The sequence below is a fragment of the Callorhinchus milii genome, unplaced genomic scaffold (genome assembly GCF_018977255.1).
Source record: "Callorhinchus milii isolate IMCB2004 unplaced genomic scaffold, IMCB_Cmil_1.0 Scaffold7, whole genome shotgun sequence".
NCBI lineage: Eukaryota > Metazoa > Chordata > Chondrichthyes > Chimaeriformes > Callorhinchidae > Callorhinchus > Callorhinchus milii.
Genome location: NW_024704748.1, coordinates 1,833,263 through 1,846,521, shown reverse-complemented (window position 1 = coordinate 1,846,521; position 13,259 = coordinate 1,833,263).

Below are 13,259 nucleotides of genomic sequence, written 5' to 3'. Positions count from 1 at the left end.
AATCCGGGACAAAATAAATTTTCACTTAGAAAACGATGGGTTAATAAAGGACAGCCAACACGGGTTTGTTAAAGGTAAGTCATGTCTAACAAACCTGATAGAGTTTTTTGATGAAGTAATGGAGAGGGTGGATGAAGGTAGTGCAGTTGATGTAGTTTATATGGATTTTCAAAAGGCGTTTAATAAAGTGTCACATAAGAGACTTGTCAGCAAAATAGGAGCCCACGGTATTGGAGGGTCAGTACAATTTCCAAGTTTGCAGATGATACTAAGTTAGGAAAAGTAGTAAAGAGTGAGGAGGATAGCAGCAGACTGCAAATGGACACACAGACTGGTAACATGGGCAGACACGTGGCAGATGAAGTTTAATGTGGAGAAATGCAAAGTGATGCATTTTGAGAGGAAGAATGAGGAGAGGCAATATAAGCTGATGGGACAATCTTAAAGGGGGTGAAGGAACAGAGAGACCTGGGGTTCATATAAGTAAATCTTTGAAGGTGGCCGGACAGGCAGATAAAGCTGTTAAAAAAGCCTACGGGATACCAGGCTTTATAAATAGAGCATAGAGTACAAAAGTCAGGAAGTTATGATTAACCTTTATATAAACACTGGTTAGGCCTCAGCGAGAGACTGTGTTCAGTTCTGGGCCCCACACGTTAGGAAGGATGTCAAGGCATTGGAGAGGGAGCAAAGGAGATTGACCAGGATGGTACCAGGAATGAGGGACTTCAGTTATCAGAGGAGGTAGAGAAGCCGGGATTATTCTCCTTGGAGCAGAGAAGGTTAAGAGGAGACTTAATAGAAGTTTTCAAAATTATGAGGGGAATTGATAGGGTGAACAAGGAGAAACTATTTCACTGGGTGGGTCGGTAACCCGAGGACACTAATTTAAAATAGTTGTTAAAAGTAACAGAGGAGAGGTGAGGAGAAATTTTTTCACACACCGAGTTGTTTGGATCTGGAATGCATTGCCTGAAAGGCTGGGGGAAGCCAATTCGATAACAACTTTTAAGAGAGAAGTAGATCATTATTTGGGGAGGACAAGTTTGCAGGGCTGTGGGGAGAGCGCGGGGGAGTGGGGTTGATCAGGGATATGGGGAGAGAGCGGGGGAGTGGGGTTGATCAGGGATATGGGGAGAGAGCAGGGGAGTGGGGTTGATTTGGAAGCTTTTTTCAAAGACACGATGGGCTGAATGGCCTCCTTCTGTGCTGTATAATTCTATGATTGTACAGACCACACATAAACCCATTTTAGGACTATTGTGATCAGTTTTGTCCGCACTGCCTTTTAAAAGGCCAATGGGAGTCGGTTTAGATAAGAACAAAGATGATTTCAGGACTTAGGTTTCTTTGTAACGAGAAAAGACTAACGAAGCTGAAAGTGTTCTCATTAAGAAAAAATATAGGGGAGAAAACTACATCAGGTGGAGGCTTATATACCGTGAGACAGAACTAGAAGGTCAAGTGGGACGAGCAATTATGTGGTGTCTTCCTCTCTCCTCCCATTTCCCCCCACACACCCAACCCAGATAGTGGATAAAATGCAAAAAATACTGCATTTGCTGGAAATCTGAAACAAAAACAGAAGTGGCTGGGAACACTCAGCAGGTCAGGCAGCATCTATGCGGAAAGGAAAGTGAGTCAACGTTTCCAGGCCAAGACCCTTCATCAGAACATATAGGATATAAGTCTCGACCTAAAAAATGGTCAATATTGCGTCAAATAACTCCTGAAAAAAATGCCCTGGATAAGCAACTATTTGTGAGGAGTATTGAAGGATATAGGGGATAGGAGAAGATTTACTGGAACAAAAGAAGCACGGTGATTTCTGAGCTCTGCGGAAGGACTATTTCTGTGAAGGAAAGTAGGCCAAGTTTCAACATGGAGATGGGGAAATGAATGTTATTGTAATTTTTTTGTTGTTGGATCACCTTTTGGGATCGAGCAGGTATCCTTACAGAAATTTCCCTGCCGCTCTTACAATGCCATCGTTTGCAATAGATCCGACACGTTTCTTTCAAGGGGGAATAATTGAAATCCAGCAGCAGTATACTACTACCATTAATAATCCTTGCCTTATTTGATACAGCGCCTTATCACATCTTCGAGACATCTCAAAGCGCTTCACAGAAGATACTGTAAAGTAAATTGGCTGTTTATGTGTGGGCAAATCTCGGAAGCCAATTGCGCACAGCAGTGCCCCACAAACAGCCGTGGATTTATTGACTTTTTTTAAATTTTTTTGAAGGAATTATTACCCCCCGTGGAAAACGATCTGCCAATCAACTAACAACCGAGTTCCTACTGACTGCTAGGTAAACAGAGGCGTGTGGAGTAAGGAAACTTGCCCAGTGTTTCGCCCTGTCAGGAATCGAATGCAGGTTTGCGAGACGAGTGCTCTAACCACTGAACTACAGGACCCCACAAAGACTGGCATCCTACCAAAAAGATGAAACTCCCATTGACATGGATTGAACGGTGAAGGATCTGAACTGTGATTGTTTGCATTACTAACGAGAACTGAAATTCCACTTGGTTTTACCACGTAGGACCCTTTTGTCTTAAAATCGAAGATTGCAGAGAATTGTCAGTCTTAAGACAGTTTGCAAGCCGTTTCTCTGTGGTTCTTAAACCGGTTTCCAAATTAAGACTGAATTTAAGAATTTTCCACAATTCTGAGCAGTATTAAACTTTAAATTGAAATAGATTTAAGACTAGGTGAAATTTCAGATTGGTGGTATATTGAATCAGCACATAAGTAATCCAAAAATACAGATATAATCATCTGGTCCTAAAACTGCTTTTATCTGCAAACAAATGTAAAATAAATTGAACAAATAAATAGGAAATGGGACCCAGAATATGCGCTGACATAAGCAACATGCAATGACTATGTACTGAAGATGTAGGAAAACCTTACTTGCTTCTCAGAAATAATACCAAATAATACATAATCACAAATTACGTAATGTAAAGATAATGTGTTTACAGACTATTTCACAGCACACATGGGCTTTTCAAAAATCTTAAAAGGTCTCTTTATTTAAGCTAAATTAAGAAAAATGACTGCTGCAGTGAGATATGATTGCCTGGTTCTTAATCTTTGACATCGAAAGCATTCCTCAAGCAAAACTGCAATAATATCGACCTTGTAGTACCATAACCGAAATTTATGAACTGTAAGTTATGACAGATCATATTTTTGGAGCTTATCTCCACATGCAAACCGGACTACGTCAAACTTATTGCTATATCCCGTGAATATATATATGACCCATTCATTTCTCTATTGTGACATAAATAACATTGTATTTTCAGTTCCTACTTCAATAAAAATGCACCTCATAAACCTGTATGATGCAGGTTGTCCACTAATAGACCATGAACGGTTGGTGTATTCCAGACTCGTTCAGGAAACAGGTTATTTAAATATCTGTGTTGTCTGGTCTGTCTCTGAGCNAAAAAAAATGTTATAAAATAAAATCTGTCAAACACAGTACTGGTTAATAATTAATCTTTCTATTGCACTTAGACGTGAGTTCAGGGGTCTCATTGATGGCACTTTCTTGAGCTGAACTGGGCTTAAGGCCCTATGATCGCTCCTTCAAGGGTTAAATACATTGACTGCATTTTTGACACAACACTGCCAGTTTTCTGCTCTGTAGCTAGCGATCACCGCAACATATGGTTGCTAAGAACGAAAAAGCATGTTTTAAAAAGCACGCAAAACACAAAGGGAAATGTGGAAAATAATGAAACGTTGCTCACTCCCAGATAATCCACTGCCTGCTGTTACAGTGAACCAGTGACGCAATGTTCCAGCTTCAATCCCAATCTGTGCTGAGTGGCAGATTTCAGACAGGGTGGCAATGAGAGAGGTCCTAAAACCCGAGGTTACCTGAAAAGGTGGTAATAATAATAATAATCCTTGCATTTGATATAGCGCTTTTCACTTCGGGAGGACCTTCCAAAGCGCTTCACAGAACACACTGTAAATTGACTGTATATTTGTGGGCGAACGCGGCAGCCAATTGCGCACAGCAATGTCCCACAAACAGTCATGGATTGAAAATGACCAATTTATCATTGTTTTTTGATTTGGAGGGAGTATTAGACTCTGTGTGGAGTAAGGAAACTTGCCCAAGGTTTCGCCCTCTGCCTGGAATTCAACCCAGGTGTCTCACTTGCAAAGCGAGTGCTCTAACCACTGAGCTACAGGACTCCATGAGGCCACTGGACTCATTTAAAAATCTGCAATGGAAAGATAGTCAAGCTGTATATTTTTCTTGAGGGGAGGGAAAAAGATCTAATGGGCTAAATGTATACCTCTCCCGCGAATGTTTTGGATTGAATGCTGTGCTTTTCCATCATGCTTTTTTGTCACTTTGCTTTGCAAATATCGGAACAATGGAAAGCAGCCATTAAACTAAATAGTCTGTGTTATTTGAAGATTCAGACGCATGCAACCCAAATGTGTGTGAATTTGGTAAAAACAAGTTTTCAAAGCGTTCTGCTTGTTAAAATACCTGTACTGAAGTGTGCAGGTGCTAATTGAGGAGCATGGCATGACCTTGAGCTTTCTCAAGGCAACCGTGCAATCAGAGTTGAAATATCTTAGATCTTTTTTAATGTGCACGACATTACTGTCTTTCCTCTTGACAGTGCCCCAGAGACAAAGGGATTTATTCAAATAAGAACATTTGTATTCACCAACACATTCAACCTGGGGAGGTATAATCACGGTATTAGCTTATCAATTGACTTTTTTTGGGAGAGGGGGCGGTGATACTTCCAGCAATACCACCACACAATCGTTTATAATACGCTCTAACGTACAAAGATGATAACTCGGAAGAAACATGGATGAAGATATAATTTACAAGGCACACTCGAACGCTTGAACATTACTTCTGGCTGAGGTGGCAAAAATGGAGCTGCAAATGCGATGCTTGCAACTGGAGATGCACAGTGCTCACGAACATTAAACTGCGGCCATAACCACAAAGGCTTCAAACAGATTCGCAGGATTATGCAGTCTGATGAGATTTTACCTCTACTGTACTTTCAGAAAATGCACTGGGAACCTTATCATTCTACCAGCAGACATGGTTATGTTACTGGAAAAGTGATTTCGATTTGTATTGCTAATATAAGATCTGCCTCTCACTTCCTCATTGACCTCTTATATTGATGACCCTCCAAGGCTTCCTGGTTCCAAATCTATTTCCGTGCCAAAGATTCAGCTACATACGATGCCTTCAGTTGTGTGAAATAAAAACAGTACGGGGTACAGTTCATTTTTCTGGTTGAATAGGAGCCATTTCACATGAATAGAAGTAAACAAACCACTAAATAAATTACAATAAGATATACAATGACATTTAGACGGCGCCTTTCACGTCGGGAGGATATCCCAAGGCGCTGGACAGTCTGGGATTTGGACCTGAGCTGGGGGGGCGGTGGGGGTTTGGGATCAGGGAGGATCGGAGGGTGGCCGAAGATGCAGTCAAAGAGGAGGGTCTTGAGATACGCCTTGAAGGAGGCAAGGGAGGGAGACGCAGGGAATGTGGGATGGAGTTCCAAAGGGTGGGGGCAGAGATGCTGAAGGGTGGGGGCAGAGTTGGGCGGAGGACATGGAGCGGATGAAACAAATACTTTGTTCTGTTGTTTTTGCCTGATTATATTAGTTACCTGCAAGACCTATTTTATTTCACAAACAAGACTATTCTAACAACTTGCACTTAATATAATGCCCTTCAAGCAGTGTTGGGACCTGTCACCGAGCCAGGGGAAGGGTGGGAGGTGACCTTAAGTATGGGCAAAGGGGAAGGTCTGATCTGAAAATAGTGGATGAAATGGAGTTATTGTTCCCAACGTTGTAGGAGTGTAGAATTAACACACATGACTGAAAGAACAACGTCAGGGAATTACCTTGTTGTAACTGCAGTTGTTTCTGGCTCGATCACACAGCTGGATATTGTGACTTCCGCAATCAGTGGAGTCCTGTAGCTCAGTGGTTAGAGCACTCGCTTCGCAAGTGAGAGACCTGAGTTCAATCCCAGGCAGAGGGTGAAACCTTGGGCAAGTTTCCTTACTCCACACAGAGCCTAATAATAATCCCTCCAAAACCAAAAACAATAATAAATTGGTCATTTTCAATCTACGACTGTTTGTGGGACATTGCTGTGCGCAATTGGCTGCTGCGTTCGCCCACAAATGTACAGTCAATTCACTTGACAGTATATTCTGTGAAGCGCTTTGGGACGTCCTCCCGACGTGAAAAGCGCTATATCAAATGCAAGGATTATTATTATTATTATTATCAAGTTTCTTAATATTTCTAAAAACGGATCTGGCCCCTTTTACATCAGGAGGATGCTTCAAAATGCTTTACGAAGCACTTTGAGATGCCTCGAAGACACGATGAGTCACTATATCAAATGCAAGGATTATTATGATTATTATTTACAGGATATACTGTGAAGTGTAGTGACCGTGTGTTTTGTAGGCAAACTTGGTAGCCAATATGCACCCAAACAACCATGAATGATTGATTTAATCTGGGGAACTGTTGTCCAGGACATTGGGTGAAACTCCCTTCTTTTTCAAATAGTGTTCTGAGATCTTTAACAACAACAACAACAAAATTAAATTTATAGAGCGCCTTTCACGTCAGGAGGACATCCCAAAGCCAGGTGTCAGGGGGAGCATGTAGAGGGTGAAGAGGAGGGGACCGAGGACAGAGCCCTGAGGAACACTGCACGAGATGGTGCGGGGGCTGGAGGAGAAGCCGTTTGCTTCAATGAAGTGGAGGCGGTGTGAAAGGTAGGACCTGAACCAGTCAAGGACAGAAACTTGGAGGTTGAGGTGGGAGGAGAGGCGGTGAAGGAGGATTGGATGATCCACAGCCAAAAGCAGTGGAGAGGTCGAGGAGGGACGAGGAGGCAGAGGGAGCCCTGGTCACAGATGGTCAGGATGCCATTTGCGACCTTGCCCAGAGCTGTGGGCAGCACGGAAACCCGATTAGAGGGGCTCATGGAGGGAGTGGGAGGAGAGGAAAGAGTGAAGTTGGGAGGCAATGGCTCTCTCAAGAACCTTGGATAGGAAAGGGGGGTTTGAGATAGGTCGGTAGATAACATCCCCCTGAACAAGCATACAAGACCTCTGTTTAACTTCTCATTCATAGGACAGCACCTTCAACAATGCAGAGTACCCCCAGCATTGACTAGAAGGTCAGCCTAGACTATGGGCTCAAGTCCTGAAAGGGAGGCATCCTGATTTGCACCATCACACAAATAGCTTTCAGTATCGCTAGTTTCAGTTAAGCATGAACACGTTGCTTAGACTTGGTCTCTATTCCCTTGAGTTTAGAAGGTTGAAGGGCTGATCTGATTGAGGTTTTTAAATTAATCAAAAGGGATTCGATACACATAATCAATTTCCTCTGGTGGGGAAATCCAGAACAAAGGGGCATAGTCTTAAAATTAGAGCCAGGCCATTTAGCAATGAAATCAGGAGGCAATTTTTCACCCATAGGGTAGAAGAAATCTGGAACTCTCTCCCCCAAAAGGCTATGGATCCATTCACATCTTCAAGACTGAGGTGGATAAATATTTGTTAGGTCAGGGTATCAAGGGATACAGGGTAAGGGCAGGTAATTAGACTTGAGATATTCTTATAGAATGGTGGAACAGGCGAGGGACTGAATGGCCTACTATTTGTATTTGTTCTCCTGAGGCAATGACAGCCATCAGTTTTTTTTTATTTGAAAGTATGTTTCTTCCTGGATCATTGGGACCAGTTCTGGGGCAGGTGGGACCTGTACAAGGTGGATGGGTTACACTTGAATATGGCTGGGACCAATGTCATCGCAGGAGGTTAACTAGTGCTGTGGGGAAGGGTTCAACTTTTAAGAGAGAAGTAGATAATTATTGGGGGAGGACAGGTTTTTAGGGTTATAGGGAGAGAGAGCGGGTGAATGGGGTTGATTTGGATAGATCTTTTCAAAGATCTGGCACAGACACGATGGGCCGAATGGCCTCCTTCTGTGCTGTATAATCCTAAGTCCTGTAGCTCATTTCAAAGAATGCTTAAGTTTGCTAATAATAATTACCATTGAGGAAAAGATATATATTCCAGGAAAAGGCTTCCATTAGTGCAGCACAGGAACTGACTGAACTTTCGTTCAACTGTTGGCAAAATACGGCAAACACTTCACTTTGAAAAACGATTAACATTTGTGAAGAAAGACAATGAGGAAAGAGCACCAGCCCTGCCTTACTCGCTCGTTAGGATGAAATAAATCTTTTGCTAAAGTTGCGATATTAAAATAATGAAAAACGGAGCCCCAGAAAAATGCTGCAATGTCTAAAGGTGCCTGTTTATGCACTATTCTGTTTGTAAATTGTATATTTGTTTTACATATGATAGGTTTTATTGCAGACGCACCCTCTGGCTCGCCAACTCTGTTATGCAAGTCAGGGTTGTTGCTGCAGTCACAATCATACAATAATCATGATAATTCTTCCATTTGATACAGCGCCTTATCAGGTCTTTGAGACGTCTCAAAGCGTTTCACAGAATATACTGTAAAGTGAATTGATTGTATATTTTGTGGGGAAACGCGGCAGCCAATTGTGCACAGCAGCGTCCCACAAACAGCTTGAGTGACCAATTTTTTATTTTTTTTTGGAGCAATTATTACCTCCCGGAAAAGCGATGCCCCAATCGACTAACAACCAGGTTCCTATTTACTGCTAAGTAAACAGTGGCGTGTGGAGTAAGGAAACTTGCCCAACATTTTGCCCTGCTGGGAATCCAACCTAGATCTCTCGCTTGCGAGGCGAGCGCTCTAACCACTGAGCTCCAGTTATAAATGCACGTAGACATTTGCATTTGCATTTCAATGTATTTCAAGGATCAAATCATATGACCATATTCCCAAAGCTTTTTTTTAATAAAAACAGTATTTGGTGCAAATAAACACTCAGTGACCATGTGCTTTATGGAGCTCCAGATTCTTATATTGTCTCCTGACACTCCAGGGAAATACTCTAGTATCGTGTTGTAGGAAATGTTATCCTTTCGATGAGACATTTAACTGAGATCCTATCTCCCTGCTCTTCAGACATAAAATACACCATTCACAACATTAGCAGAGGCTTGGGATTTGTTCATCTCTATCCCCTTTTGCCTGGGGAATGATGTATGTTACTGGAGACACTGCTGTGCACAAATTGGCCAATAAGATACACAGTCACTTCAATTTACAGTAAATTGTATGAAGAGCTTTGAGACATCGTCCCAATGTGAAAAGGTGCTCCATCAAATGCAAGTAATATTATTATCGTACTTCTTATATCCTCTTCAAAATTGGGCCACAACACACTGGAAAATACAATAAAATAGTATTATAGCAACAACAACTTGCTATAGTGCCCTTAATAATAATAATAATCATTGCATTTGATATAGTGTCTTTAAGACGTCTCAAAGTGCTTCACGGAACATACTTTGAAGCGAATTAGCTATATATTTTGTGGGCGAGATATGGAAGCCAATTGTTCACAGGGTAGCATCTCAGAACCCGACAGTAAGTTTCAAGATAATTACTAGATCCAGATAATTATTCATTTATTTTACTTCTAACAGCTACCAAACACACTACTGATTTATAACCGCTTTTTCAAATATTCCTACGAAAAATATCACCCATCATTTGATTGGGCTGCAAGCCCTGCCTCTGATTTTCTTTGTACCACTTTGTTGTATTGTTAAATCTTTTCTTAAAACCAGTATTTCGTGCAAATAAACCTCCAGTAACTGTGTGCTTTATCGAGCTCGAGATTCTGATATTGTTTCATCCACAAAACATACAGTCACCACACATTACAGCATATTCTGTGAAGCACTTCGAGAAGTCTCGAAGACGCGATAAGGGACTGAATCAAATGCAAGGATTATTATTACTATTCTTAGACTGACACTACAATTCTCGACTGTGGTTGTGGTTTCTCTAAGAAAAAAAACAAAATGCACCCTCTCCCCCACCCTCTGAATCTATCAAATATATAATACAAATCTATTCTGACTGCTCATCCCAGGATATAGCAGTAATTGAGTTGATCTGCTGTATTTTTATCTCAAGCTGCTCACAAGAGCTGATATATAAATCATAAGTCCTCTGGGATGCTATCCTGCATGAAGGGAGCTATATAAACAACAACAACAACTTGCATTTATATAGCCCCCTTCACACAGGGCAGCGTAGTAATAACGACTTATCATAGAATCGCAGAATTATACAGCACAGAAGGAGGCCATTCGGCCCATCGTGTCAGTACCGGCTCTTTGAAAAGAGCTTCCAAATCAACCCCATTCCCCCGCTCTCTCTCCCCATAGTCCTGCAAACTTGCCCTCCCCAAATAATTATCTAAATAAATGCAAGTTGTTGTTGTTGTTGCTATTGAAAGTTGCAGATCCCATTGCGGAGGTTGGTAACATCTTGGGAGCAAAGTGTTTATCTTTGAGAAAGCCAACCTGGAAAGCAATTGAGTAGAGGGAGCTCGGAGAGCATAAGACCTGACATAGCCTCCGCACTGCTCAATACATCTTGCAGCAAGTTACGGAAACAAGTAACTTTTGTTTTTTTCCTCCCCTTCGCAGAAATGCCTATCCCGCTAACGACAGACTGTTTTATTCCAAATGTTAATGGGTGAGCCATGCTCATCTATCACAAGCCAGGGAGTGAACGAGAAAATCACACTTCCCACAACTTGCTTCTGTCTCAGTGTTATTGAAATGCAAATCCCCAAACAATGAACGGTAAGTAACCTCTCAGTGAATCACTGCTCGTGTCACGTCCGCAGACCTCCCCTACACCCACTTCGGTGGCTTCAGATTCTACACTGCTAACATCTGGAACTCTTCCCTCTACCCCGCTATCTCCTCTCCTCTCTGACTTTAAGTAATAATAAACCTTGCATTTGACTTAGCGCCTGATCACGTCTTCAAGACGTCTCAAAGCGCTTCACAGAATATACCGTAAAATGAATTGACAGTATGTTTTGTGGGCGAAACGCAGCAGCCAATTGCGCACAGCAGCGTCGCACAAATAGTCATGGATTGAGTGACCAAATTATTACTATTATTATTATTTTTTAAATCCTACTTTAAAACCTACCTCTTCGATTGCAGCTATTGGTCATCTTCCCCATCCATCTCTCCCGGCTTTATAAAGTGTTCTGAGACGTCATCCCCGGTGACGGCCGACAAATTGAAGTTATAGCTGTTGACTGTCCTTTGTAGGTTTTTAATTTTTTAAAAAAACACACATTTAGAACATATGATAGCTTTGAAAGTCATTTTCTGCGCATTTTTATGCTAAATATAAAAAAAATCAGAGAATGGCTTCACACTACAATGTTTATCAGGACATCGAATGATTATTTAGAAGTTGCAAATTCTCCAAATGACAATCTCTAAAAATCTGTTTGCTTAAAAATCCCCTAAAATAAAAAAAAGCACGATTCGATTTGAATCAAATGGATAAGGTTTTATTTGCAAAGAGAAAGCTTAATTATAGCAGCCGGTGTCAGTGCTTTGAGCATTATGAATTGGGGGCAGGAAACAACGTTCATTGACCACTCGCTACCAGGAAAAGACTGTTAACAGAGGTTATCAAAATCATTCCACGATTTGTCAATCTGTAGTTCAGTGGTTAGAGCACTCGTCTCGCGAGCGAGAGGAACTGGGTTCAATTCTCAGCAGAAATGTTGGGCAAGTTTCCTTTCTTACAGCACCAGCATCCAAGGCTCCACTCTCCACCTCTCAAAGCAGTCAGGAACCTCGGGGTTCTGTTCGACCCTGAGCTGTCCTTTCTCCCCCACATCCGCGCCACAACTGGCACCGCCTTCCATCACCTCCGGAATGTCGCCAGACTACGGCACTACCTCACCCCTCACGCGGCTGAAACTCTGGTCCACGCCTTTATCACCTCAAGGCTGGACTACGGGAACTCTCTCCTCGCCGGCCTTCCCGGCCCTCCCTCCACACTGCAGGTCATTCAGAACTCTGCAGCTCCTGTACTGTCCGCACCAGACACCGCGACCACATCACTCCCACCCTCGCTCGCCTCCACTGCTCCCCATCCCCCAGAGGATCGAATTCAAGATCCTCATCCTCACCTACAAGGCCATTCACGGCCTCGCTCCCTCCTACCTCTCCGACCTACTATCCCCCTACCTACCTGCCCGTACCCTCCGTTCCTCTGGCTCCGGTCTGCTCCACATCCCCCGCCCCAACCGCCCTACCATCAGTGGCCGGGCCTTCAGCCTCTCAGCCCCGAGGCTCTGGAACTCTATCCCCCAGTGCCTTCTCCGCTTCCTCCCTTTCCTCCTTCAAGGCCGGTCTCAAGACCTTTCTCTTTGACCGGGCCTTCAGCTCCCCTCTCGACTCTCTACCCCCTCCTCGCTCCCTCCCTTCCCTCCCCTCACCCTGACCATTTCCCCCCTGCCAACTGTCCAGCGCCTTGGGACTTCCTCCCGACGTGAAAGGCGCTCTATAAATGCAATCTTGTTGTTGTTGTTGTTACTTGTTTAAACCATTGGTGAGACCAAACTCATCGTACTGTGTACAGTTCTGGTCGCCGCAGTACAAAAAGGATATTGGTGAAATCGAGAAGATACAGAGGAGGGCAACCAAAATGATTGAGGGGATGGAGGGACAGGACTATGAGGATCCACTCAGTAAATTAGGCATCTTCACGCTGGAAAAGAGAAGATTGAGAGGTGACGTGATTGCTGACTTTTAAGATTCTAAAGGGGCAAAACAATATAGATCATGTCAGGCTGTTCCAACTTGTCCAGAATAGTAAAACCAGAGGACACGGCCTGTGATTGAAGCGGGGAAATTCAGAACAAACCTACACAAACACTATGTCAGTGAGCGAATAGTGAACCTGTGGACCAGGTTCCCGAGGGAACACTATGTCAGTGAACGAATAGTGAACCTGTGGACCAGGCTCCCGAGGGAAGCAAGAAGTGTTGATTCCTTCAAACGCAGATTAGATAGTTTTCTTTTAGGAAATAACATTAAGGGATACACAGAGGGAGTTTGGGACAGGAAGGTGGAAGGCGAATTAGATGGACCTTGGTCTTTTTTCTTCTGGCATTTATGTTCTCCCCACGCCTCTGTTTACCTAGCAGTAAGTAGGAACCTAAGATGGATAATCAATCCCTTCAAAACAAAATAATAAGAAT